The following is a 26,220-nucleotide window of genomic DNA, read 5'->3' as shown; positions in this document are numbered from 1 at the left end:
CCCACAGTATGGCTATCAAGCCAAAAGAGCATCCTGGCTCACATCTGCAGACTTCTCCCTCACCACTGGCTATCCTGCCCTTGACTGGCTAGAAGGGAGGATCACAGATATAAGGATATCACATCCTTATAAAATTGTACTGAATCCAAGGCTCAGGGAGATAAATCTCCCTGGTCTTCCCCTGCATTCCCCCTTCCTTCATGCCATAAAGGGACCACCACCATAAACGAAATCTGAAATCACAGCATATCAGAAGAAAACAAACTAAAAATCCATACCAAAGCAGAAAATCAAGAGTGGAGACTGCAAACGTGATTCTTATCTTTATTGACCATTGCATTGATGAGAATCAATAACAACTGTAAATGTTTCCATTTCACATTTAGAATGTTTTATATTGGTCTAGAAGTTTAGAGTTCAAAGAGCATGTTCATTTACCTCATTTTATATTGCAGTGATTTATTGTACAAAAGGAACTTAAGAGCCCTTTGATCAATCTGTAACAGACATAGTTTTCCTAACCAAGTGTTTCTCCAAGTATGGTTCTCAAAACTGGTCCATGCCGGCAGCATCAGCACCACCGAGGACTTGTTAGAAATGCAGATACTCGAGCTCCATCCCCAGACCTGCTGAATCAGAAGCCCTGGGAGTAGGCCTAGCAATCTTGTTTGTCACAAGTCCTCCAGGGAATTTCTGTACACCCTCTCATTTGAGAACCACTGCCCTAGCCTCCTAGAGACTGCCAGGGCTTCCTGAGTTCCTCTTCACCATCTGAACCAAACAGTGGCATTTTTCAAGCACTATTTGTAGAGTGTTTGTCTGTCTTTGCCAATAGTAAAGTCGGGTCTTCAGATTTCTGTACCAGATTCAAGAACAGACTGTAAGGCGGTAGTTTTCAACATTAAGAAAATGGTTCCCATTTTTTCTTCATACCCTCTCCCCATCAGACGCACGCACACACACACACACACACACACACACACACACACACACACACACACGCTGCCCCTGCCCATTTCACAGTGTCTCTCCCAGCTCCCCAGACCCCTATTCTGGGACATTCTGCACTCCCTCCCAACATCCTCCTCTATAAAATGCACTTTTTAAAATCTTAGCCTCCAGTCTGTATCACCTTTGCCTCCATATTCACCCATCCCCCATTAGCCCTCTTCAGCCTCTATCTTTTCGCAGCTTCCAAAACTTTTGTGTTTACAGCCTCACCCTAGGCACTATCTTTCACCCAACACCTTGTGTCCATTTCTGGAACCCTGTCTCCCAGCTCGGCTCCTTCCCACTCCTGCCCTACATACATTTTCTCTCCCACACAAGTGCCAGCTCCTTTCCCACACGTCAGCCAGACTCCCTCATTTGCTGCCCATCCCCAGTTCCCACTTTTTTCTTGATGATTTTTGTTCTCATCCCCTAGAACAGAGATGACCAGCGCCACACGCAATCCTCTCTGGGTCTCCCCTCCTCTGACATCCTCTCCCCTCCTCTGACATCACCAGTCTTTGGCTTTTATTTCTGCTTCAATAGAAATATTTTTTTCTGAGGCCATAGTCTTCTCCAACTTTCATACTTATCTTTTGTTACCTATCCACTAGTTTCTTGTTTAAACATATTGAAGTGAATAGTTGATTTGAAGGAAAAAATATTAGATAAAAAAATTGTTCAGGTAATAAGAGGATGAACCAAAAATCGTGGATGTGGTCACAGAACAAATGATGGTATCAAATGCTGATGCAGCAGGGAGTGGTGGGCATGTCGGAAAGCAGAATATGCTAAATATTGTGAGAAAAGACCCTGGGGTAGAAATGAGCATGTGGCTACAGACAGCAGTGGGATGCCAGCATGAGAAGGGTGGAAGGAAGGTTCAGGTAAGACAAAGATGTTTATCCTTTTTAGGTCAAAGCCCATGTTGAAAATCTAATGAAATCTAACAAGTCCTCATAGAAAAATGTCCAAACAAGCAAAAGTTTGCATTTATTTCTGGCACGTGGAAGAACTCATGAAGCCTAAAGGGGATGACGTCCAGAGACCTCAGGTAGAGAAACATGCTGGGTTTGGGCGCCAGTCCAAAAGGCTTCAATGCCAGAAAATACAAGAGAACATGGACTTCATCCAAGTGGCAAGGTGGTATGTATTTTAGGATGCTCAACTTCGTGTACTTTATATTTTGTGTACACATCTCATGGCCAACCTTTAGCAAGACTTTGTGAAATCCATGTTTTGATTCCAGAAACTTCAGGCCAGCAACATCGGCTTGATGCCAGAAAATCCAGCCAACATATTTTGAAAATGATGTCGTAGACAGAGTACAGGAAATGATTATCACTGGGCAGATAAAAGGAAAACATCTTAAAAGAGAATATAAACTTTTTAACCTACTCTAGAGGCAACATGTAAAAACGTCTGTGCACCAGAGAAAGAAAATTCAGTGATATGTGTGAGGAGTGGTTTGCATGTGTGTGAGGTTACAGAAAAAGCCACACGTGGATTGCAAATGTATTGGTTTTATCTACTGAGTGCTATTCTGTCAATCCTGAAACAAGAAAATTACCATTTTTGTGTTTTCAGTGTAATAGTATCAGGTAACACAGATTCATCGGTTGCCATATGCCAAGCACCTCATGTGCATGGTTTCATTCAAATCCCTTCTTTACCCTATGAGGCAGACACTCATACAAATGAAGGGCTGAGACCCAGAGAGCTTATGCAAAGAATGGCTAAGTTGCTGTCCTAGAACCCGAAACTGGGATGAACTAGACCAAGATTAAACCAGATGGCCTGACTCTGTCAAAGGCTTGCTTAACACCATTCTGGATCCAACAATAGTTCTCTCTCCCCAAAACTGACATGGCTCAAAATCTGAATTCCCCTGTTGACCCAGTTTCCAACCAGATCCACAAACTGTAATTGGATTATGCAGTTGGAATCTGAGAAACAGGAAAGTGCAAATGGCCAAAATAATGGGCACTCGTTAAACTTCTTGGAAAGAACAACACGGCTTCCAGGCAGTGCCTAAAGCAAGTTTTGCTTGAAGAAAATAACTAGAACATAATCATTACTTTTAGAGATCTTGGTTGATTTCACCCAATATCCATTCCTCTGCTTGTTTTCCCAGAGAAAATGTGTAGGTGCTCTCTTATTAAAAATAAACTTGCATCCCAGTACTACCCCAGAGCGAGATCAAATGGCTACCACAGGGAGTGATATGAAAATGGAGTCATTTCTTTGAAATTCCCAAGGGCGCTTTTTTGCTTTAAAGAGCAATGAAGTCACTTTCTGCTAGTAATTTATTATTTCCACCAGTTATTCAAATATTTGTCTACATGTTGAAAAATTAGTCCTTATTCAAACAAGTTTTTGCTTTTAGAGCAAAGGCATTCTAAATGTCCAGTAAAACTGGATTCTAGCAAAGGGATACACATAAAGATAAAGTAATTAAAGGCACATGCTCGCTTTCTTCTTAGACAAGCAAACTAAAAATACAAAAAAAAAATAAAAAACAAAAACCTACACCTTTCTTCAATAGACATTGGGTTTCCCAGATTGGACTGGAGGCCTAAGCTCAAAAAAATGAGGTTGGTTTCATCCAAACATCACCTGCTTTGCCATTTCCCTGGGCTTGCATGCTAAACAGGTTCAGTCATTTCTGAAAATCATGGTTCCGGCTGGTCTTTCTTTTGTCCTTGGCATTCTTAGCCTCAGCCAATAGCAGTATGAAGACATTAACCTTATTAAACATAGATTGTGGCTGGTGTTATTGGAAAGAAGTTTAGCTTGTTGTTCACCCATTATCACATTATAGATGACTTTATCGCTATAGTGGTCATGTTTATGTGGGTAATTGCCCCCTTTCCATCCAAATAATGTAAGTACCATCAGGCAGGAAGAAAAACGAAATGGGAAGGAGAGAGTAGAGTGCATAATGGGAGGAAAGGACTATTTCTTAAATGCTCCCTGACTTACTGTAGGGAACAAATGAATTACTGCACCCTTCTAAAACTTCAGTGCCCTTGGTAAAAGCAGACAGAGACAGGAGAAAGGGTAAGCAGTTTGTCTTTCTGGAAAAAAGGGCAAATTATTTTATATATATATATATATATATTTTTTTTTTTTTTTTTTTTTTCCAAATACCGCTCAGTAAACTATTTCCATACTGTTCCCAGCAAGCAGGGAAAAGCATATGGAAGGAGAGAGAGAGATCATACATAACTTCTTCAGAATTGAGGGAGGAAAATACTCAGGAAAATACTCAAAGAAATAAACTGTGAAAAGGAATACAATAAGTAATCCTAACAGCGTCTGAAACCTCACTTAAGGCATAGATGGTGCCTGGAAACCAAAGTTTCCACTCAGTCAGCAATAGCATTCAAACACATCATCATTTAGGGAGTTGCTTTTTCTCATCATCTGTTTATCCTCAACTGCCCTCATTGTTCAGCACAGTAAGTGCTCAGTAATTACCTTTTGAATGTATAGGAAATCACCTCATTGAGCATCTACCATATACATAGGATTCTTTTTAATAATTATCAAGTTTCAGATATGTTAAAGTTAGGGAAAGAAAATTTGGTTTGGGTCAGCAAGTTCAGTAAATCGGTCTCATAAAAGAAGTGTGAGGAGAGCATTTTCCATTGACCTTTTCTCCACATTTAAAGTGTCTCTGAATTTGACAGTAGATATTAAGAGATTTGGAAAAGGTCATGCCTCTTGCCCAAGTAGCTCAACTTCCAGTTATCTGCCCCCAAGGAACTCATAAGAGGTATGAACAAGGATTTATGGTGGAGATGTTCATCACAGCACTATTTAGAATATCAATATCCATGGATACACATGCCCAGGCACAGGGTCAAGTTTAAATTAAACTGGGATCAAAGTCAAGTCATGCAATGGCCTCCCAGTGACCATTACATGTGATATTTTTTAAAGTTTCTTTAATGGCATGGAAGATATTTGATGATACAATGATAAATGAAAAAAAGCAGGATGCAGTGCACTTGACACAGGATGATCAAAATCTACATCAGAGAAAGAGCTACAGGAAGAGAGAGAGACACACACATAAAGAGAAAATCAAAAGTTAACATTCCAAGTCACGACGAGGGGTTACCCCTTAGTTATGAAGGTTATGAGGTTACAAATGATTTCTTTCATCTTTTTAAATTTTCCTGTTATTATATATTCCCAGCTTGTTTTTATAGTCAGAAAAAAATAAATTTTTTGTCACAGAATTGTTACCTGTTTAAACCAGGTTAGGAAGTCTAATCATAGGGAAAACAGGAGATATTCTAAATTCTGGCAGCTTCAACTGCCAGAATTCAATTGCCATAAGTTTTCTGTGTGTTTGTTGTTGTTGTTGTTGTTGTTTGTTTGTTTTTTTAGACAGGGTCTCACGCTGTCACCCAAACTGGAGTGCAGCGGTACAAACATGGCTCACTGCAGCCTCCCCATTCTGGGCTCAGGCGGTCCTCCTGCTTCAGCCTTCTGCTACCAGATGATCTCTACAGTTTTCCTATGGTTTCTTGAAGACTTCTGTGCATTTTCCCTAATAGCCAACTACTTATGATCTGTGAGTCTGCAGGAGCTAATAATTACAAGAATTTTCTCAGGAAAGGAAGATGGAAAGGGGAGGTCAGGAGAGTCCAACTCAAGCCATAGGTTGCCAATGGCTTGCTGGCAAGTCACTTAATCTCTTGAGGCCTCCTTTGTGTCATACACTAGGTAATTTTTAAGTTCCCTTGTAGTTTTAAGTCCAAAAAATAATTATCTTTTTCATGCTGTCCTAGGAGGTCACCACCGAATAATTTGCATTTGGAGCATGTAGACTTCAACTGATCTTCAGTGAAGGAATGGCCTTCCAGTCACTCTGGAGGATGACAGAGGCCAGTCACTCACACTTGGGCCATTGAATAGCCTTCCTCTCACATCATCTCCTGGTTTCTAGGCCTCACCACCAGGATCCTCTTAGAGTTCTGCTCGTCCCACAAGGTGTGATTTTTAACATGTCAAATGCACTTTTACCATCAACAAAGCGTACTGTGCTGAGAAAACAGTGGCCCTCAGCCTTTTCTGAGACACAGCTGCCTTTGAGAAACTGGGAAACATTGACCTCTCCTCAGAAAAATGGTCTTTCACATCAAAATTTGACTGACCACTTCATGGAGTCACAGACTTGCAGCCCAAAGTCTTTGGATGCCAGGTTAAAAATCCCTGGTGAGGAAAGTATTTACCCATTCAACAGGGCCCCAGATGATTTTAAAGCATGCTTCTTTTTCACGAGTAAGATGATCATGATGACTACAAATCACCTAATGAAGGGGCCTGCCCAGGCCCTGTGAGTCAGGAAGAAGGGAACCCAGAGCTGTATCCTTCAGTGCAACCCAGGAACAGCAAGCCTCAGGACAGCAGTGAGGACCACAGGAAAGGGGGCACATCTCAGAAACCGCTCCCTGCTCCAGAGCCCATCTACAAGTGACAGAGCTGCAACCACCACCAGGGCAGTCTTCTCGCCGATGAGAATCAGGTTTACAATGCCCCAGGCATTATCTCACTGGTCCTCACCACAACTCGCTGTGCTACTATTGAGCTTGATCGTACATGGTACCCAATATCTCCATTTTGTAGATGAGGAAACTATCAGGGATGATAAGAAGTTTTTCCAAAGTCACAGAGCCAGCAAATGTCAGGGGCATGATTCAGGCTCTGCCTGGCTCTATTCCACCCAAGTCAGGCTAACTATTACCTGGCAAGCCCCCATGCTCAGCTCAGTCACAGGGTTGTGTTTCTCAGAAAACATTGCCATAAGTTGAACACAAGTGACACAAAGGAGACTCACGGAAAATTAGCAGCAAGTGGTAGCTGAATAGCAGTAAATTTTTTTTTGAGACAGGATTTCACTGTCCCCCAGGCTAGAGTGCAGTGGCATGATCATGACTCCCTGCAGCCTCCACTTCCTGGCCTCAGGCAATCCTCCTGCCTCAGCATCCCAAGTAGCTGAGACTATAGGCATGGGCCACCATGCCTGGCTAATTTTTTCAATTTTTTGTAGAGATGGAGTCTCATTATGTTGCCCAGACTGGTCTTGAACTCTTGGCGTCAAGCAATCCTGCATTGTCCTCGCAATGTGCTGGGATTACAGGTGTGAGCCACCATGCCTGGCTGGCAGTAATGTCTTAATGCCTGATGCTCTCAAAGTTCTGTTTGAGGGAGGAAGTAAGAAGGAAGATAGCCTAGGAGCTTCTAAAAAAAAAAAATAGCATCTTTGTTTTTATTCATTTGCAGAGTCATCATTTCTCTGTGCACCCAATGCTGTGAGTCACCAGCTACAGCCAGGGAAACTGTAGCTCCAGAACATGGCCAGAAATCCCAGAGCCAGGGAATCACACAGAAGTGCATGGTAAGGCTGGTTCTATGTTCCAGGGGGGCTGGCTACTTCTCTTAATAAAACAGACTCCCTCTGTCCCCTCAACTAAAAATCATAGAACTTTAAAAATGGAAAGAACCTCAAATATTACTTGGTTTAATGGCTTCCTCTTTTTCATCACTCCCACCCTTCCTTCCCACCTTTACCATAGACCTTATTTTGTCAAGGAAGAAATTCAAAACCAGAGAAAAGAAGTTGCTTGAGACTCTACAGATCATTGTTAGAGGGTAGAAGTTGAACATAGGTCTATTATGGACCAGGAAGTATATCATGTAATTTAGAAATAGCATCTCATTTAAACTTACAGTTATTCACTGAAGTAGATCTTATTACACTCATTTTATAGATGGAGAAACTAATGTTCAAGAAGATAAATAATTCACCATGGTCAAACAAACAAACAAAAAAATCATTTGAACATAAATAGCCCTAACCCATAAAGCCAATGCCTTTTTCGAAAAACTCTATAGACCATTAGGGATGAGCCAGAAGTTACCCTGATGATGCTCCTGTGAAGTGCTGGTCACGGTGTTTAGGTTCCCCTGCACTCCTTTCACCTCTTCCTCTCAGTCTGGAGAACGAACAGCAGACGTGGTGATGGATACAAAAAGGAGACCCCTCTGATGGGTGTCGTGGTGACAGACAGCAAAGACCAGATCCAAGAAAGTGCCATCTTGGATGGGATATGTGCCAGAGTGGATGGATGACATGCCCAAGGGTCAAAAGGGATACGTGACATTTCAAAGGTAACAGAATAGTAACAAAATGGATGAGTTAAAAATATATAAATAAACAAATAAAAACATTTTTTTCTTTTTTTTAATATTTATTTATTTATTTATTTATTTATTTATTTATTTATTTATTTTTTGAGACGGAGTCTCGCTCTGTCGCCCAGGCTGGAGTGCAGTGGCCGGATCTCAGCTCACTGCAAGCTCCGCGTCCCGGGTTCACGCCATTCTCCTGCTTCAGCCTCCTGAGTAGCTGGGACTACAGGCGCCTGCCACCTCCCCCGGCTAGTTTTTTGTATTTTTTTAGTAGAGACGGGGTTTCACTGTGTTAGCCAGGATGGAAAACATTTTTTTTCTAACAATCTCAGAGTGTCAGCTGCCCACATACAACTTATCATCAATGTGCTGAGGAAAGAAGGCAATAAAAGAATGACAATCCAAGTTCGGTGATGAAGGAAAAAGGCAACAAGATTAAGCTTTCTGCATCAGGTGTAATATATAGAAGCTCAAAGTCAGGGTAAAGTGAGTTATAGAAAAATAAAGATTACTTTTTTCACAGCAATAATCAGTTTCACAGTTATCATTTGCATGAAACTGGTTATTCTATCATGCTACCAATTCAGAAATGCCCCATAAAAATTATGCAAATTATTTCATTTGAAATGAGCTTTAAGCCCATTTTAGGGGAAGGAAAAAAGAAGGACCCAAACCATGTACCCATTTCCCTTGTGAAACTCATCAACCCTCCTGCCACTACTTGTTATTACAGATTTGAGAAAAAGTGGAAGAGATAGAAGAGAAGAAAAAGAACCGTTCCAGAGTAATCCAATATGGGGGGAATTGGAGTAGTGGGGCGGGTAGTGAGAATAAAGCTGTCAAAAGAAAAGACAGATTATAGACCGGGTGCGGTGGCTCACAACTGTAATCCCAGCACTTTGGGAGGCCAAGGCGAACGGATCATGAGGTCAGGAGATCAAGACCATTCTGGCTAACACGGTGAAACTCCATCTCTACTAAAAACACAAAAAATTAGCTGGGCTTGGTGGCGGGTGCCTGCAGTCCCAGCTACTCAGGAGGCTGAGGCAGGAGAATCGCTTGAATCCTGGAGGCAGAGGTTGCAGTGGGCCAAGATGGCGCCACTGCTCTCCAGCCTGGGTAACAGAGCAAGACTCCGCCTCAAAAAAAAAGAAAAGACAGTTTATACTTCCCTGTGCCCTTCAGAAACTGATTCAGTTCAGAAATAAGGATTCTCAGAATTCTTGATCAAGAAGTCATCTAGCTTTTCTCTGTCATCTTCAGGAAAACCAATGGCTACAGAGACATGAGGCCAGTGAAATGAGAAGTTTCCCAGAAGAAGAGATTCTAAACTGCCCTCAGTCACAAGCCTGCATTAGGACTAAATAAAGCTGATCAGCATGTATCAATCTGTACCTGTGTGATAGATTCATTCATGTCAGTCTCCCTGTTGAAAAACAGTTTCCACAAGGGCAGACTGTGACAGTGTTACAACGTACCAACGTACTCTTCAAAACCAGCACAGTGCCTGACATAGAATCTATCCTACATTAATTTTGTTGAACAAATGAAATAAAAAAGTCTACATCCCAGGAATTGGAAATACTCTGTTATGATTAGATATCTGCACTACACATGAAGTGAGGTAGTGTTATTTGAAAATGGAATTAAATTAGTAAATAAGTTTATATTGCAAATATAGGGCAAGTGTAAAAACACACTTTTAAAAGTATCCTTGGTATGCAAAAGGGGAAAAAATTATATAAAATTCTCAACTAAAATGAAAGAAAGCAAAAAATAGGGGAAAAGGAAAAGTGATGAAAAGTTATAAATAAAGTAGATATTAATCCAATTGTGTCACTAATCACTTTAAATATAAATGATCTAAACATAATGAAAAGTCAGAGATTGTCAGATGGATACACAATAAGACACAACTATATGTCGTCTACAAAAACCCATTTTAAATATAAAAATACATTAAATACTACATCGCAGTCTTCCTTTTCTCCTATCTCTACCCTCATGCGCGTGTGCATATGTGCGCACACACGCACACGCACACTTTTAGTTAAAAAAAATTTTGGCTAAGTGCAGTGGCTCACACCTGTAATCCCAGCACTTTGGGAGGGCAAGGCGGGTGGATCACAAGGTCAGGTTTTCGAGACCAGCCTAGCCAATATGGTGAAACCCTGTCTCTACTAAAAATATAAAAATTAGCTGGGTGTGGTGGCATGCACCTGTAATCCCAGCTACTCGGGAGGCTGAGGCAGGAGAATTACTTGAACCCAGGAGGCAGAGGTTGCAGTGGGCCAAGATCATGCCACTGCACTCCAGCTTGGGCAACAGAGCAAGACTCCATCTAAAAAAAAAAAAAAATTATAGAGCTAAGAATGAGTTACTTCCTATTCTCAATATACTAGATCCTGTACAATGTATTAATCAAGACATTTACACGAAAGGATTGAGAGTCTCATGGTTTCATACCTTCTGTAAACAGTTCCCACTATTCTGGAACAAAACTGAAGGAGGCACTTAACAAACTTGCTAAAGTCTTGCTCTTACATAAACAGACAGGCTTTAACATATAGCTGAAAATCACTTACAGTTTATCAGGACAGTGATGAAAGAAAACATGCAAATGTAACCCATATGTTAACTTTGATATTTGTCCCCTAGCCCTGTCAGGTTAACATTTCACACTTGGAAAATGACAACCTCTCTTGTTATGTTGCTTAAAGAAAACCAAAGTTTTGCTTACCTAAATGAAAATAAGGTTGTTTCCACCTTATGATGTCCAAATGGGACTTAATCTCTTCCCTAAACCTATTACTTCTAATAATTTTCACTTTTTCCTGAAGAAGAAACTGAAATTCAACTTTCTGAACCAAATCAGTCACTAATTGAAATAAATGCTGGGAGGAGAGCATGTAAGCATTTTTAATTCAAACAACAAATACCACATGATTAATAAAGTGTCATTCAACTTTCTGCTAAACTAAGCCTTGATCTTTTCAGTTGTATGTTGATGATATGATTCCATTTCAAAAGGTCTGCATGAGAATAACTCTGCTTGCAGGAAAACTAGCAAACACAAAGTTCATATTTGGTCCACCTATGTTCTCTTGCCTCAACTGTTCTTTAAAAAAAAAAATAGGTTAGTTGATAGCATATTCAAAATAAGAGATTTCACATATATACTCTGATTTCCAGACATGTCCTGAAAACTAGATTATTAAACTTAGGCTTATCCATTCATCTGGCAGCAATCAGCTTGCCTAATAACAATTGCTCCCTTTAGACAAGCCATGTGCTTTCCAGTTTGCCAGTTGCCACCATTCCATATTGATTCCCTGACACTGAGACCCAATGCCAGCTGCCATTTACCATCATGCTTCTGCTGCTGTTTTTCTTGTAATAGAGAACTATTCCTCTGTTATTTGTGTCACTATGAAAAGTGGGGATATAGACCAAGAGAATATCAAGTCTGTTATACTCACTGCATGCTTCCATCATGTACATTCACTGACCCATCATTTAAACATTTTGGTTTGAAACCTATGCCCTATATAACAGTGATGAAATATTCACTCTGAAAGTCAAGAGGTGCCAGCCAGCTACAAACTAGGGTTTGTAGAGGTTTGTTCATGTAATAAGTGTAATCAAGATGACACTATACATAGGAAGAATAAAAAGGAAGTCCAAGTCATCAAAAATTTTCTGAAAAATCAAGACTTTCCATGTGATGGTGAATACTGAGTGTCAATTTGATTGGATTGAAGGAAGCAAAGCATTGTTCCTGGGTGTGTCTGTGAAGGTGTTGCCAAAGGAGATTAACATTTGAGTCAGGACCAGGAAAGACAGACCCACCCTCAGTCTGGGTGGGCACCGTCTAATCAGCTGCCAGCATGGTCAGAATAAAAGCAGACAGAAGAACATGGAAAGACTAGACTGGCTTGGTCTTCTGACCTACATCTTTCTTCCATGTTGGATGCTTCCTGCCCTCGAACATCAGACTTCAAGTTATTCAGCTTTGGGTTGTTTTTTTTTTTCCTCCTCCTCTTCCCTTTCTTCTTCTTCCTCCTTCTTCTTCCTTCTCCTTCTTCTCCTCCTCTTCCTTCTTCTTCCTTTTTCTCCTCCTTCTTTTTCCTCCTCCTCTTCCCCCTTCTTCTTGTTCTTTCTTCTTCTTCCCCTTCTTCCTCCTCTCTTATTCTTCCCCTTCCCCATTTTTTTCACTTCTCCTCTTCCTCCTCTTCCTCCTCCTCCTTCTCTTCTTCTTCCTCCTCCTCCTTCTTCCTTCTCTTCCAGTTCTTCTTTTTCCTCTTTCTCCTCCTTCTTCCTTTTCCTCCTCCTCTCTCCATTCTAGAATTCCAGATATACATACGTTTAAATGTTTGATATTGTCACAGAATTCTTGAATAGTCTGTTCTGATGCTTTTGTTTTGTTTTCGTTTTTCTCTCTTCGTATTTTAGTCTGAATAATTTCTACAGATCTAGTTTTAAATTCACTGTTTTTGTTCCTCAGATGTATCAAGTCTATTGATGAGCCTGACAAAGGCATTCTTCATCTCTTTTATTGTGTTTTTCATTTCTAGTATTTCCATGTGATGATTTTTGTAGTTTTCATTTCCCTACTGAGATTATCTGTCTGCTTTTGCATGTTGTTTGCTTTTTCCATTAGATCCTTTAAAGTATTCGTTATACTTATTTTAAATCCCTGTCAGGTAATTCCAACATTTGTGCCATATTTTATTCTGATCTGATGATTGCTTTGTCTTTGAAGCTGTATTTTTTTTCTTGCTTTTTCATATGCTTCCTAACTTTTTCTACATCCTGAGCATGAGTCTAACTTAACTTTGATATCAAAGTATAAAAGGACCATTCAAGGAAAGAGTACTGCATGCATTACTAAGCATAGTTTTGGAAAACAAAATAAAACAGTGTATAAAAAGAATAATACATCATGATTAAGTTTGGTTTAACACTAAAAATATTAGTTAACATAATCCAACACATTAAGAGAGTAAAAGAGAAAAATCATGTGATTATCACAGTAACTGCATTAAAAAGCAGTTGATAGCATTTTAATCCTTTAATAATTTAAAGTAAAAACTATCAGGAAAAATAGGAAAAGGGAACATTCTTAACAAATTTTTAAAGTAATAATTTCAAAAATACATAAACAGAGAGAGAGATCATTATGGCAGATGGGAGGCAGGACTACATTGCAGCTCCAGACAGAACAGCTTTCGGAAGCTCGCAGTGTGAATTTTAGCTCCAGATCGACTGCAAGAACAAACCAGCAATCCTGAGACGACCCACAGACCCTCTGAAGGAAGCAGATGGCTCCTGCAGGACCCAGGAAACACCCCAAATACTGTGAGTGCCTCAAATGCAGAGGTGGGAAAGGGAGACCCTCCTCTCCCAAACACACACTCCCACTGGAGAAGTTGAAGGTCTGTTTGTGGGAGAAGTTTCCGACCTTACCTGAAGCTGAGCCAATTTAGAGTCGAGTGAAATACAGGGGTAGAGGAAGCAGCAGAAAGGCCCTGGGCGCTCGCTGGGTCACCTAGCTGGCTATTCCTGCCTAACACCACAGGGTTCCATTGAAAGAGGAGCAGGGGTTACAACTCCACAGGGAGAAGGAAATCTCTAACTGAACTCTCTAACAATTTGAATGGGGCAAGAAGCCTCATGGCCAGAACTCAGGGGAGGGTGCAAATCTGGCATGCAGACTCCACAGGCAGGGGAAGAACCAAGCCCTTTTCTCTGGCAGCTGGGAGGTGGAAAGCCTAGGGCAGGTTTTCAACCCCGTCACACCCTCCATCATGCCCTCTGCCTGGAAACAGACCGGGGCTGCTGGGGGAAGCACAGTGGGAGTGAGACCACTCCTTCATTTTGCATGTGAACTGGGTGAGGCCTGTGACTGCCAGCTTTCCCCCATTTTCCTGACAAATTGCCTGACTCAGCAGACAGCCATAACCCTCCTATGTACACAACTCCAGTGACCTGGGAACATCACTCCCATCCCCCACAGCAGACACAGCAAGATCTACCCAAAGTCCAAGGAGAATTTGAGTTCAATGCCTAGCCCTGCCCCAACCTGATGGTCCTTCCCTATCTACCCTGGTAGCAGAAGATAAAGGGCATATAATCTTCGGAGTTCTAGGACCCCAACCACCATCGATCCCTCTCTATACTACTAAAGCTGATGCTTTCTGGAAAGCTCCACCTACTGGCAGGAGGCCAACCAGCATAAAAATAGAGCATTAAACCACCAAAGCTAAGAACATTCATTGAGTCCATTGCACACCCCCTGCCACCTCCACCAGAACAGGCACTAGTATCCACAGCGGAGAGACCCATAGACGGTCCACATCACAGGACTCTGTGCAAACAACCCCCAGTACCAGTCCAGAGCTGGGTAGACTCACTAGGTGGTTAGACCCAGAAGACAGACAACAATCACCACAGTTCGGTTCACAGGAAGCCACATCCATAGGAAAAGGGGGAGAGTAATACATCAAGGGAATACCCCGTGGGACAAAAGAATCTGAAGCAGCAGCCTTCACCCTAGACCTTCCCTCTGACGGAGCCTACCCAAATGAGAAGGAAGCCAAGCCTAGTAATATGACAAAAAAAGGCTCTTCAAATACATGGAAGTTAAATAACCTGCTCCTGAATTAGCAATGGGTCAAAAACAAAATCAAGATAGAAATTAAAAAATTCTTCGAACTGAATGATGATAATGACACAACCTATCAAAACCTCTTTGATACAGCAAAGGTGATGCTAAGAGGAAAGTTCACAGCCCTAAGTACCTGCATCAAAAAGACATCACAAATTGACATTCTAAGGTCACACCTCAAGGAACCAGAGAAACAAGAACAAACCAAACCCAAGTGCAGCAGAAGGAAGGAAATTACTAAGATCAGGGCAGAACTAAATGAAATAAAAACAAACAAAAAAAAAACCATATTTTAAAAAAGATAAATGAAACAAAAAGCTGGTTCTTTGAAAAGATAAATAAAATTGATAGACCACTAGAAGAATAACCAAGAAAAGAAGAGAGAAAATCCAAATAACCTCACTAAGAAATGAAACAGGAGTTATTACAACTGACAACACTGAAATACAAAAGATCATTCATGGCTACTATGAACACCTTTACACACATAAACTAGAAAACCTAGAAGAGGTGGAAAAATACAACCCTCCTAGCTTAAATCAGGAAGAATTAGACACCCCCCGCAGACCAATAACAAGCAGAGAGATTGAAATGAATTTTAAAATTACGAACAAAAAAAAGTCCAGGACCAGACAGATTCACAGCAGAATTCTACCAGACATTCAAAGAAGAATTGGTACTAATCCTTTTGACACTATTCCATAAGATAAAGAAAGAAGGAACCCTCTCTCATTCATTTTATGAAGCCAGCATCACCCTAATAACAAAACCCGGAAAGAACATAACCAAATAAGAAAACTATAGCTCAATATCTTTGATGAACATTGATGCTAAAATCCTTAACAAAATACTTGCCAACTGAATCCAACAACATATCAAAAAGATAATCCACCATGATCAAGTAGGTTTCATATCAGGGATACAGGGATGGTTTAACATATACAAGTCAGAAAATGTGATACACCACATAAACACAATTAAAAACGAAAATCACATGATCATCATCATATCAATAGATGCAGAAGAAACATTCAACAAAATACAGCATCCTTTTATGATTAAAACTCTCAGCAAAATCAGCATACAAGGGACATACCTTAATGTAATAAAAGTCATCAAAGACAAACCCACAGCCAACATAATACTGAATGAGGAAAAGTTGAAAGCATTCTCTCTGAGAATTGGGACAAGACAAGGATACCCCTTCTCACCACTCCTCTTCAATATAGTACTAGAAGTCCTAGCCAGAGCAATCAGACAAGAAAAAGAAATAAAGGGCATCCAAATCAGCAAACAGGAAGTCAAACTGTCACCGTTTGCTGATGATATGATCGTTTACCTTGAAAACCCTAAGAAATCCTCCAGAAAGCTCCCAGAACTGATAAAACAATTCAGAAAATTTCCAATACAAGATTAATGTGTAACACTCAGTAGCTCTTCTATACACCAGCAGCAACCAAGCAGAGAATCAAATCAAGAACTCAACCCCTTTTACAATAGCTGCAAAAAACAAACAAACAAAAATACTTAGGAATATACCTAACCAAGGAGTCAAAAGACCTCTACAAGGAAAACTATAAAACACAGCTGAAAGAAATTATAGACAACACAAGCAAATGGAAACACATCCCATGCTCACGGATGGGTAGAATCAATACTGTGAAAATGACCATACTGCCAAAAGCTACCTACAAATTCAAGGCAATACCCATCAAAATACCATCATCATTCTTCACAGAATTAGAAAAAAACAATTCTAAAATTCATATGGAACCAAAAAAGAGCCTGCATAGCCAAAGCAAGACTAAGCAAAAAGAACAAATCTGGTGGCATCACACTACCTGATTTCAAACTATACTATAAGGCCATAGTCACCAAAACAGCATGGTACTGGTATAGAAATAGGCATATAGACTAAGAAAACAGAATAGAGAACCCAGAAATAAACCAAATAAACCAAAGCCAACTGATCTTCAATAAATCAAACAAAAACATAAAGTGGGGAAAGGACACCCTTTTCCACAGATGGTGCTGGGATAATTGGCTAGCCACATGTAGGAGAATGAAACTGGATCCTCGTCTCTTATCTTATACAAAAATCAGCTCCAGATGGATTAAGCACTTAAACTTAAGACCTAAAACTATAAAAATTCTAAAAGATAACATTGGAAAAACCTTTCTAAATATTGTTTTAGGCAAGGATTTCATGACCAATAACACAAAAGCAAATGAAACAAAAACCAAGAAAAATAGTTGGGACCTAATTAAACTAAAGAGCTTTTAAACAGCAAAAGGAACAGTCAACAGAGTAAACAGACAACCCACAGAGTGGGAGAAAATCTCCACAATCTACACATCTGACCAAGGACTAATACCCAGAATCTACAACAAACTCAAATGAGCAAAAAAAAAAAAAAAAAAAAAACACAAACAAACCCATCAAAAAGTGGGCTAAGGACATGAATAGACAATTCTCAAAGGAGGATATACAAATGTCCAACAAACATGAAAAAATGCCCAACATCACTAATGATCTGGGAAATGCAAACCAAAACCACCTTACTCCTGTAAGAATGGCCATAATCAAAAAATTAAAAAAAACAGTAGATGTTGGCATGAATGTGGTGAACAGGGAACACTTCTACACTGCTGGTGGGAATGTAAACTAGTACAGCCACTATAGAAAACAGTGTGGAGATTCCTTAAAGAATTAAAAGTAGAACTACCATTTGATCCAGCAATCCCACTACCTGGTATCTACCCAAAGGAAAATAAGTCATTATTCGAAAAAGATACTTGGACACTCATGTTTATAGTGGCACAATTCACAAAAGCAAAATCCTGGAACCAACCCAAATGCCCAACAAGTGGATAAACTGTGATTTACATATTTATATATATATATATATATATACACACACACATACATACATAATGGAATACTATGTGGCCATAAAAAGGAATGTATTAACAGCATTTGCAGTGACCTGGATGAAACTGCAGACTATTATTCTAAGTGAAGTAACTCACGAATGAAAAACCAAATATCATATGTGCTCACTGATATGTGGGAGCTAAGCTATGAGGATGCGAAGGCATAAGAATGATACAATGGGCTTTGGGGACTTGGGGGGAAGCGTGAGGGGGGATGAGGGATAAAAGACTACAAATGTGGTGTAGTGCATACTGCTCAGGTGATAGGTGCACCAAAATCTCACAAATTACCACAAAGCATTTATTCATGTAACCAAATACTACCTGTACCCCAATAACTTATGGGGAAAATAAATAAATATTTTTTTAAAAATACATAATCATATATATATAATATATATTAAGACCCATTTTTAAGAGTAAAATATTAAAAGTATTCCCTTTGTGATTACAAATAAGACAAAAATATCCACTATCACTAATTTTATTCAACAATATACTGGAGATCCTAGACAATACTGCAAAAAAATAAAAAGGATAAAGATTTGGAAAAAATAAAACTGTTGTTCAGATACATAATAGGAATCAAGTTTACCAAGAACATTTGATATAAAATTACATATAAAAACTATTACATTTTTATATACTAGCAACAGTTACCTAGAAGGTGACATTTTTAAAACATCATTTATAAAATATGGATTTTCTAGGAAAAAATTTAATAAAATAATAAAAAAAACTCTACGGAAAAAATAACACTGCTTTTAAAGATTTTTAATGTAAATAAATACAAAGACTATACGGGATCAAAAGACTCCAGTAATAAAGATGTCCATTCTCCCTAAATTGATCTATATATTCAACAGAATAAATACCAAAATCTCAACAGTTTGTTGCATGTGAATAGCACAGGGAGGGTGAAGAGAGAAGTGAGGAAAGAAATGTGCATGTACGTGTATGTTGGAGTGCTTTAAAATTGAAAGCTGATTCTAAAATTCATGTGAAACTATTAAAGTGTTGGCTATTCTTGACCAAGATAAGCATGAAGAAGAAAACTGGGGGGAGGGGACTTTGTTCTACCAATTATTAAAAATTATTATAAAGCTACTATTATTAAAACAGCCTGGTATAGGCTAAAAGGTAGAAACAGAGAAAATCAAACAAAACAGAGAACCCAGAACCTCAACAATACATACCAGGACAACTGATATATAATTGAGTTAGCATTGTAGTTCAGTGGAAAAATAACAAAATTTCAAAAGAAAATTGTGCTGTCAGAATCAGGTATTCTTTAGAGAAAAATTAAAATTTACCTTTATCTACATATACATATACAGGTAATCAATCCAGTTATTTAATCCTAAACACCTATATATGAAAAGTAAAGATATAATATTTTAGGTAATATCTTCTTGGTATATAAGAGTTTTTAAATAAGACACAAAAAGTAAACTTTGTAATAAATAAAATGAAAAATTAGACTATACTAAAATTAAGAAGTTTTGTTCATCAAAAGACACCATGAAGATAGTGGGAAGATAACCTCCAACTGGTAGAAAATATTTGCAACTCAAGTAATTAAAGAAGAATGACAATCCAGATTATAGTATAATTTATGGAAATTGCTAAAAAAAAAAAAAAAAAAGAAAAGAAGATGAAGAAGAGGAGGAAAGAAGAAGGAGAAGCAAGAAAAACAAATGAACAAAAGACTCGACTTTAAAAAACAAAATTTGAGGCCCAGCACGGTGGCTCACACCTGCTATCCCAGAATTTTGGAAGGCCAAAGAGCAGGTGGATCACAAGGTCAGGAGTTCAAGACTAGCCTGGCCACCAAAGTGAAATCCCATTTCTACCAAAAATACAAAAGTTAGCTGGGTATGGTGGCATGCACCTGTAGTCCCAGCTACTTGAGAGGCTGAGGCAGGATAATCACTTGAACCTGGGAGGCAGAGGTTGCAGTGAGCCAAGATAGCGCCACTGCACTCCAGCCTCGGCGACAGAGCAAGACTCCATCTCAAAAAATAAAAATTAATTAATTAATTAATTATAAAAAGGAAATTTGAATAGTCAACAAACATGAAAAGGTTCTTGACCTTACTAATAATCAAAGAAATACAAATTAAAAGAACAATTAGCAATTACTACACTGGCATGAGATTTGAAAAAATTATGTTCGCCGGGTGCGGTGGCTCACGCCTGTAGTCTCAGCACTTTGAGAGGCCAAGGTGGGCGGATCACGAGGTCAGGAGATCGAGACCATCCTGGCCAACATGGGGAAACCCTGCCTCTACTAAAACAAATACAAAAAATTAGCCGGGCATGGTGGCGGATGCCTGTAATCCCAGCTACTCGGGAGGCTGAGGCAGGAGAATGGTGTGAATCCAGGAGGTGGAACTTGCAATGAGCCGAGATCGCTCCACTGCACTCCAGCCTAGATGACAAAGTGAGACTCCATCTCAAAAAAAAAAAAAAAAAAAAAAAAAAAAAAAAGTATGTTTTACAATACCAAGTGCTGGTGAGGATGTGGATGCAATGTCAAAGTTCAAACACTGTTTGTGGAGGTATATATTTGCAAAACTCCTTTGGAAAAAATTTGACCATGCCTAAAAATGTAGCACCCATGCATGCATTATGACCAAGCAATTCTAGATATATACACCAGAGAAACTCATGCCTTGGAAGGTTTGTACCAGTTGTTCATAGGAACATTGCCTAAAATTGGACACATCCCAAATGTACATCAACAGTAGAATGGAAAAAATAAAGTGTAACATATTTAAAGTAGAATAATATACCACAATAAAATTAAGTACACATCAATAATACGTGTCAATGAATTTCACAAACAGAAATGAGGAAAAGAAGCAAGTGACAAAACAATATTTACAGTGTCATTCCATTTGTATTAAGTTCAAAAAGAAAAGGAAATGCAATGCAATTTACTGACGTGCATTAGTGGTAACAGTATAAAGTAAACAAGAGAAATGATTACCACAGAAGAGTAGTGTGTAGTTATGTTTGAAGGGTAGAGGGAATTATGTCAGAAAGAAACAAAGAAAATTTCTAAAAAACTAGCAATGTTCCATTTTATAACCTGGGGGCAGGGATTATTTGCTTTAATATTATGTTATTTCAGTTGACATATTAGCAACCACTCTGAATGATTAATATTGGTTACAATTTGTTTTTTTTAATCAAATATTCAGTAGTCCATAACTACTTATTGGTCAGAAAGGTAAGAAGTCTAAAGACAGGAAGTTGTCAAATGAATTAAAACATATTCATATGGATAAACTAGATACTATATAGTATGTCCATATGTCCATATTCATATTAATATACTATGCAGCAGTTTAAAAGAATAAGATATATTTATTTAAACTCATATGGCAACATATCACAGACGTACACTAAGTGAAAATGACAAGTTGTACAAATTTCAGTTTATACGAAAATGGTCAAATCTCAAAAAATATAAAACCATAGCATATTCCCATTTAAACAAATATAAATTTGTAAATGTATTGAATGAGCTCAGAAAAAAAATAGAAAAAATAAACACCAAACTGGTAATGGTAGTTACCTCTACAGAAAGGACTGATGTAGGGTAGAGGTGACATTGGATGAGGACAGGTGAAGAAATCTAGAGGGAATTGCATTTAACCAGTATTATTTGCCCTTTTTTAAAAAATATAAGGAATGTATTTGTGCATCAATTGCTTCCTTTGTTAAAAGTCTAGGACTTTCACTTCTGCCAATGAAGAATTAACTGCTATGGGAAATGTCTCTGTAAACAACTGAAAATCAGACAAAAAGTATGAAATAGTATTCAGACATGTGCAGCAGATAGCATGGGACTATGATCTGTGAGAGAAAGGAAACAAATGAGATGAGCAGTAAAATTAACCCAAATCACTGCCTGCCTAGAGAGAGTTTCCAGGCCTCAGTACAGGAGGGAGAACTCAAACAGGAAGGGAATTCAGTTGACTTTTTCTCACTAAGTTTAGGAAACAAAGATAGGAGGCCAACGTGTCTAGAATTTGCAGACAAGAGTAAGTAGGGCTGCACAGAGGGTTCCGGATAACTACAGAGGGATGCCCTCAAGTCTTTGAGAAATAATCTGTACATAATATGGCGTGAAACTTTGGAAAGTAATAGATCAAATAATTTTCATAGTTCACATATGGCTAGGAAGAGTTTATGTTCAAATTCCGAACCACCACAGACGAGGGATCTCATGATACACAGGAAACTGAATAGAGTCCTCAGAATGGGGGTGGTTTCATAGTGAAGCTAAATGATCAGTAGAATAAAGGCTGCTCTGGACATGCCCTAACAAAACTTAAAAGTATGCCTGGAAATGATAAGACTGACATGAAAGTAACATAACTATATGCAGAACAAATTTGACAAGCTTTAAAGAATACAGCAAAACGAGACGGGCGGATCACGAGGTCAGGAGATGGAGACCATCCTGGCGAACACGGTGAAACCCCGTCTCTACTAAAAAAAAATACAAAAAACTAGCCGGGCGAGGTGGCGGGCGACTGTAGTCCCAGCTACTTGGGAGGCTGAGGCAGGAGAATGGCGTAAACCCGGGAGGCAGAGCTTGCAGTAAGCTGAGATCCGGCCACTGCACTCCAGCCTGGGCGACAGAGCGAGACTCCGTCTCAAAAAAAAAAAAAAAAAAAAAGAAAAAAGAATACAGCAAAACCCAGCATGAATGAACATAAAATTCATAATGACTAGAGTCCAATAAAAAGTTATAAGCATGTTTTAAAAAGCAGAAAAATATGATCTATAACTAGGGGAAAATTCAACCAGTCGAAACTGACCCAGAAACAACAACAGAAATAATTAAATTAATAGAGAAGACTTAAAAACACTATCAAAAATATATTCCATATATTCAAGGATATTTTTCAAAACATAAATGTGACGAGAAAAAAAGTGGAAGATATAAAAAAGAAACATATGAACTTCTAGGGATATGTATTGATAAATACACTGGATAAGATTAACAGCATATTAAACATTGCAAAAACAAAAAGTGAATTTGAAAGCGTAGCAATAAAAAAAATTCTATGTAAAGCACAGAGAGAAAAAAAAGAATTTAAAAAATGAACAGAGCTAAACAAGACGTCAGTGAATTTGGGGAAATATCAGCCAGTCTAACATACATTTAATTAAAGTTTTGAAAGGAAAAAAGGACTAGGGATTGAGACAGAAAGAAAAAAAAATTTGAAGAAATGATGGCCAAAAAACTTTAAATTTGATGAAAACTGTAAATCCACAAATCCAAGAAACTCAACAAACTTCAGGCAAAATAGACATAGAAAATCACACCAAGGCAAATTGTCATAAAAGTGCCAAAAAAAGAAAATCTTAAAAGCAGTCAAATAAAAAATGACACATTTAATACAAATAAACAAAAATAAGAATGTCAGCAGACTTCTCCAAAAATATGCATGACAGAAGACAATGGAGAGACATGTTTAAAATACTAAAAGAAAACACTGTCAATGTAGAGTTTTATACTCAGCATACTTACCTTTCAAAACTGAAGACAAGATAAAGATGTTTTGGGAAAAACAAATGCCTAAATAATTCTTTGTCAGCAAACATGCATTACAAAAAAAGGTTAAAATTCCTCGGGCAGAAGGAAAATATCAGATGGAAATTTAGATCTTCACAAAGGGATGAAGAGCAACGGAAATGGCAAGTATAAAAGACTTTAATCTGATTTTTTAATGTCTTTAAAAGATAGTTGACTATCTAAAAAAATAAGAAAATGGTATTCTGGAATTTTAACATATGTGGAGATAAGACTGAACGCTTTCTCCCTAAAATCAGGAACAAGGTCAGGATCTCTGCTCACACCACTTCTATTTAACATTGTACTGATATTCCACCAGTGCAATAAGGGAAGAAAAAAAATTAAAATCATAGAGAGTTAAAATAATGAAGTAAAACTGTCTCTATTTGCAGATGGCCCAATTGTCCACATGAAAAATCCCAAGGAATATACAAATAGCTACCAGAACTAAAAAGTGAGGTTAGCAAGATCACAGAATACAAGATGAATATATAAAAATCAATTGCATTTATATATACTAGCAACAAATAATTGGATGTTTACTTTTAAAATATAAATATACCATTTACAATTGTGTCAAAAATATGAAGAGTTAGAGATTTGTCTAAATATGTGTAATACTGACATACTAAAAACTACAAAATAAAGTATTGCTAAAAGAAATTAAAGAAGATCTGAATAAATAGACATACTATGTTCATGAATGAAAGACTCAAAATTATTAATGCACCAACTTTCCCATATTCATCTAAGGGTTTAATACAATCCCAATCAAAATCACAGCAGTCTTTTTGTAGAAACTGGTAAGCTGATTCTAAATTTTATAGGGAAATAAAATGACCTGAAATTGCTAAAATAAATTTGAAAAAGAAAAAGTTAGAAAGTGTTCACTACCTGATTCAAGACTTACTGTAAAGCTATAATAATTAAGTCAGTATAGTATTTATATGAGGATAGACATACAGATCAGTGGAACAAAAAGGAGTCCAATAATAGATCTACTCAAAGATGTCAAGGTTATTCAATGGGGAAAGATAGTTTTCTCCAACAAATAGTGCTGGAACAATTGGATATCCATCTGGAGAAATAACAAGCCTAGACACTAACCTTTCACAATACATAAAAATTAACTCAAGAAGCATCACATGTCTAAATATAAGAGCTAAAACTATAAAACTTCAAAAAAATCCATAAGAAAAAATATTTGTGATCTTGGATTAGGAAAATATTTCAAAAATAGGACACAGAAAATACAAAGAAAAGCATGACAAATTAGACTTTGTCAAATTAAAAACTTTTGATCTTTAAAATTGACTATTAATAAGAATACAAGCCACAAAATGGGTGGGAGAAAATGTCTGCAAAATTTGTATCTGATGAAAGACTTGAATCCAGAACATATTAAAAAACATAATTCAATAATAATAAGACAACTCGATTTTTTAGATGAGCAAAAGATTTGAACAAAGAAAATATGAATGGCAAATAAGCACGTAAAAAGATGTTCAACGTCATTAGTCATTAGAGAAATGCAAATTAAAACCACAATGAAATACCACTATACTCTCTCTGAAATAGCTAGAATTAAAAAGACTGACAATACCTAGGATTGATGAGAATATGGAGCAACTGAAACTCATACATTGCTGGTGGGAATATACAATTTTACAGCCATTTTGGAAACCATTTTGGCATACGCTTATCATATCACTCTGCAATTCTACTCATAGTATTTACCCGAGAAATGGAAGCATATTTCTACATAATGTTTTGTGTACAAATGTTCATAGTCACTTTATTAATAATAGTCAACAACTGCAAATAACCCAAATGTCTATCAACTATGAATAAACAAGCATATTCTGGTATATCTATACATTGGGATACTACTCAGCAATATAAAGGAAATAGTTCATGCTACATAAAACAACATGGATGAATCTTAAAAGCAGTTTGCTAAGTGAAAGAAACCCAAGACATACAACTACCTAACTGTATGATTCAATTTATAAGAAATACAGGGAAAGGCAAAACTAAAATGATAGAAAGCCCAACAGTGATTGCCAGGGACTGGAAGGAGGCAGAGGTGATTAAAGGGAAAGAAGCATGCAGTAGATTCTGGGGTGATGACGAGATTCTTTATCGTGAGTATAATGAGGCAGTGATGATAAATATTTGCCAAAACTTAATGAACTGAACACTTAAAAGCGTGAATATAACTGTATGTAAATCACACCTGGGGGAAAAAGCTGATTAAAAAAAAGTTTAAGGAGATAAACAGGAAAATGAGGCCAATGATTATAATGTAAATGTCTAATGCAGCAGGAGTAGGCAGCTTCTAGAATCTTTCAACTCTTCTATCTGCTGCAGCTGCTGGATTGGATCATTGGATCTGTTACCAATTAAAGAAGCTTACAAATGCTGAGAAGATATTCTGTAGCTGAAAGCACCACCTTTCCCTATGTAAGGCTACTGGGGAACCTTTAGAAATCTTCTACTCTTGCTAATTGGCCAGGTATGGATTTGCTGAGGTAGGGAGGGGGTAAACTTGCAGGTGATACTGTGCTTTTATGTCTTTCATCTTATTAAACTCTCCCAACAATCTGAAGGTAAGTAGTTATTCCCACTTTGCAGATAAAAAGTGGAAAAGGCCTAGAGAGAAGAATTTGGGTTTTTAACTTTGAAAGGGATCACATCCATATCCAGATACATTCTCATGAATTTTTGGAACAGCAAATCACAGAAAAAAAATCCCAAAAGCATCTAGAAGAAAGAAAAAAAAAATTAGCTACCTCCAAGGAACAACATTCTGCCAATAAATGCTCAA

General features: G+C 38.0%; 1 long non-coding RNA gene across 1 annotated transcript in view; it reads right to left on the bottom strand.

The window, feature by feature from the left end:
- Positions 1 to 311: 311 nt before the first annotated feature.
- Positions 312 to 26,220, bottom strand: part of LOC104659889 — a 29,961-nt gene continuing 4,052 nt past the window's right edge. Inside the window, exon 3 of the long non-coding RNA XR_747647.1 lies at positions 312 to 856. This is a non-coding gene — a long non-coding RNA (uncharacterized LOC104659889). The remainder of the gene's footprint in view (positions 857 to 26,220) is intronic.

Source organism: Rhinopithecus roxellana, chromosome 17 (assembly GCF_007565055.1).
Source record: "Rhinopithecus roxellana isolate Shanxi Qingling chromosome 17, ASM756505v1, whole genome shotgun sequence".
NCBI classification, from domain to species: Eukaryota; Metazoa; Chordata; class Mammalia; order Primates; family Cercopithecidae; genus Rhinopithecus; species Rhinopithecus roxellana.
Note: the sequence above shows the minus strand (reverse complement) of the source record. Positions and strands in the feature narration are given on the sequence as shown.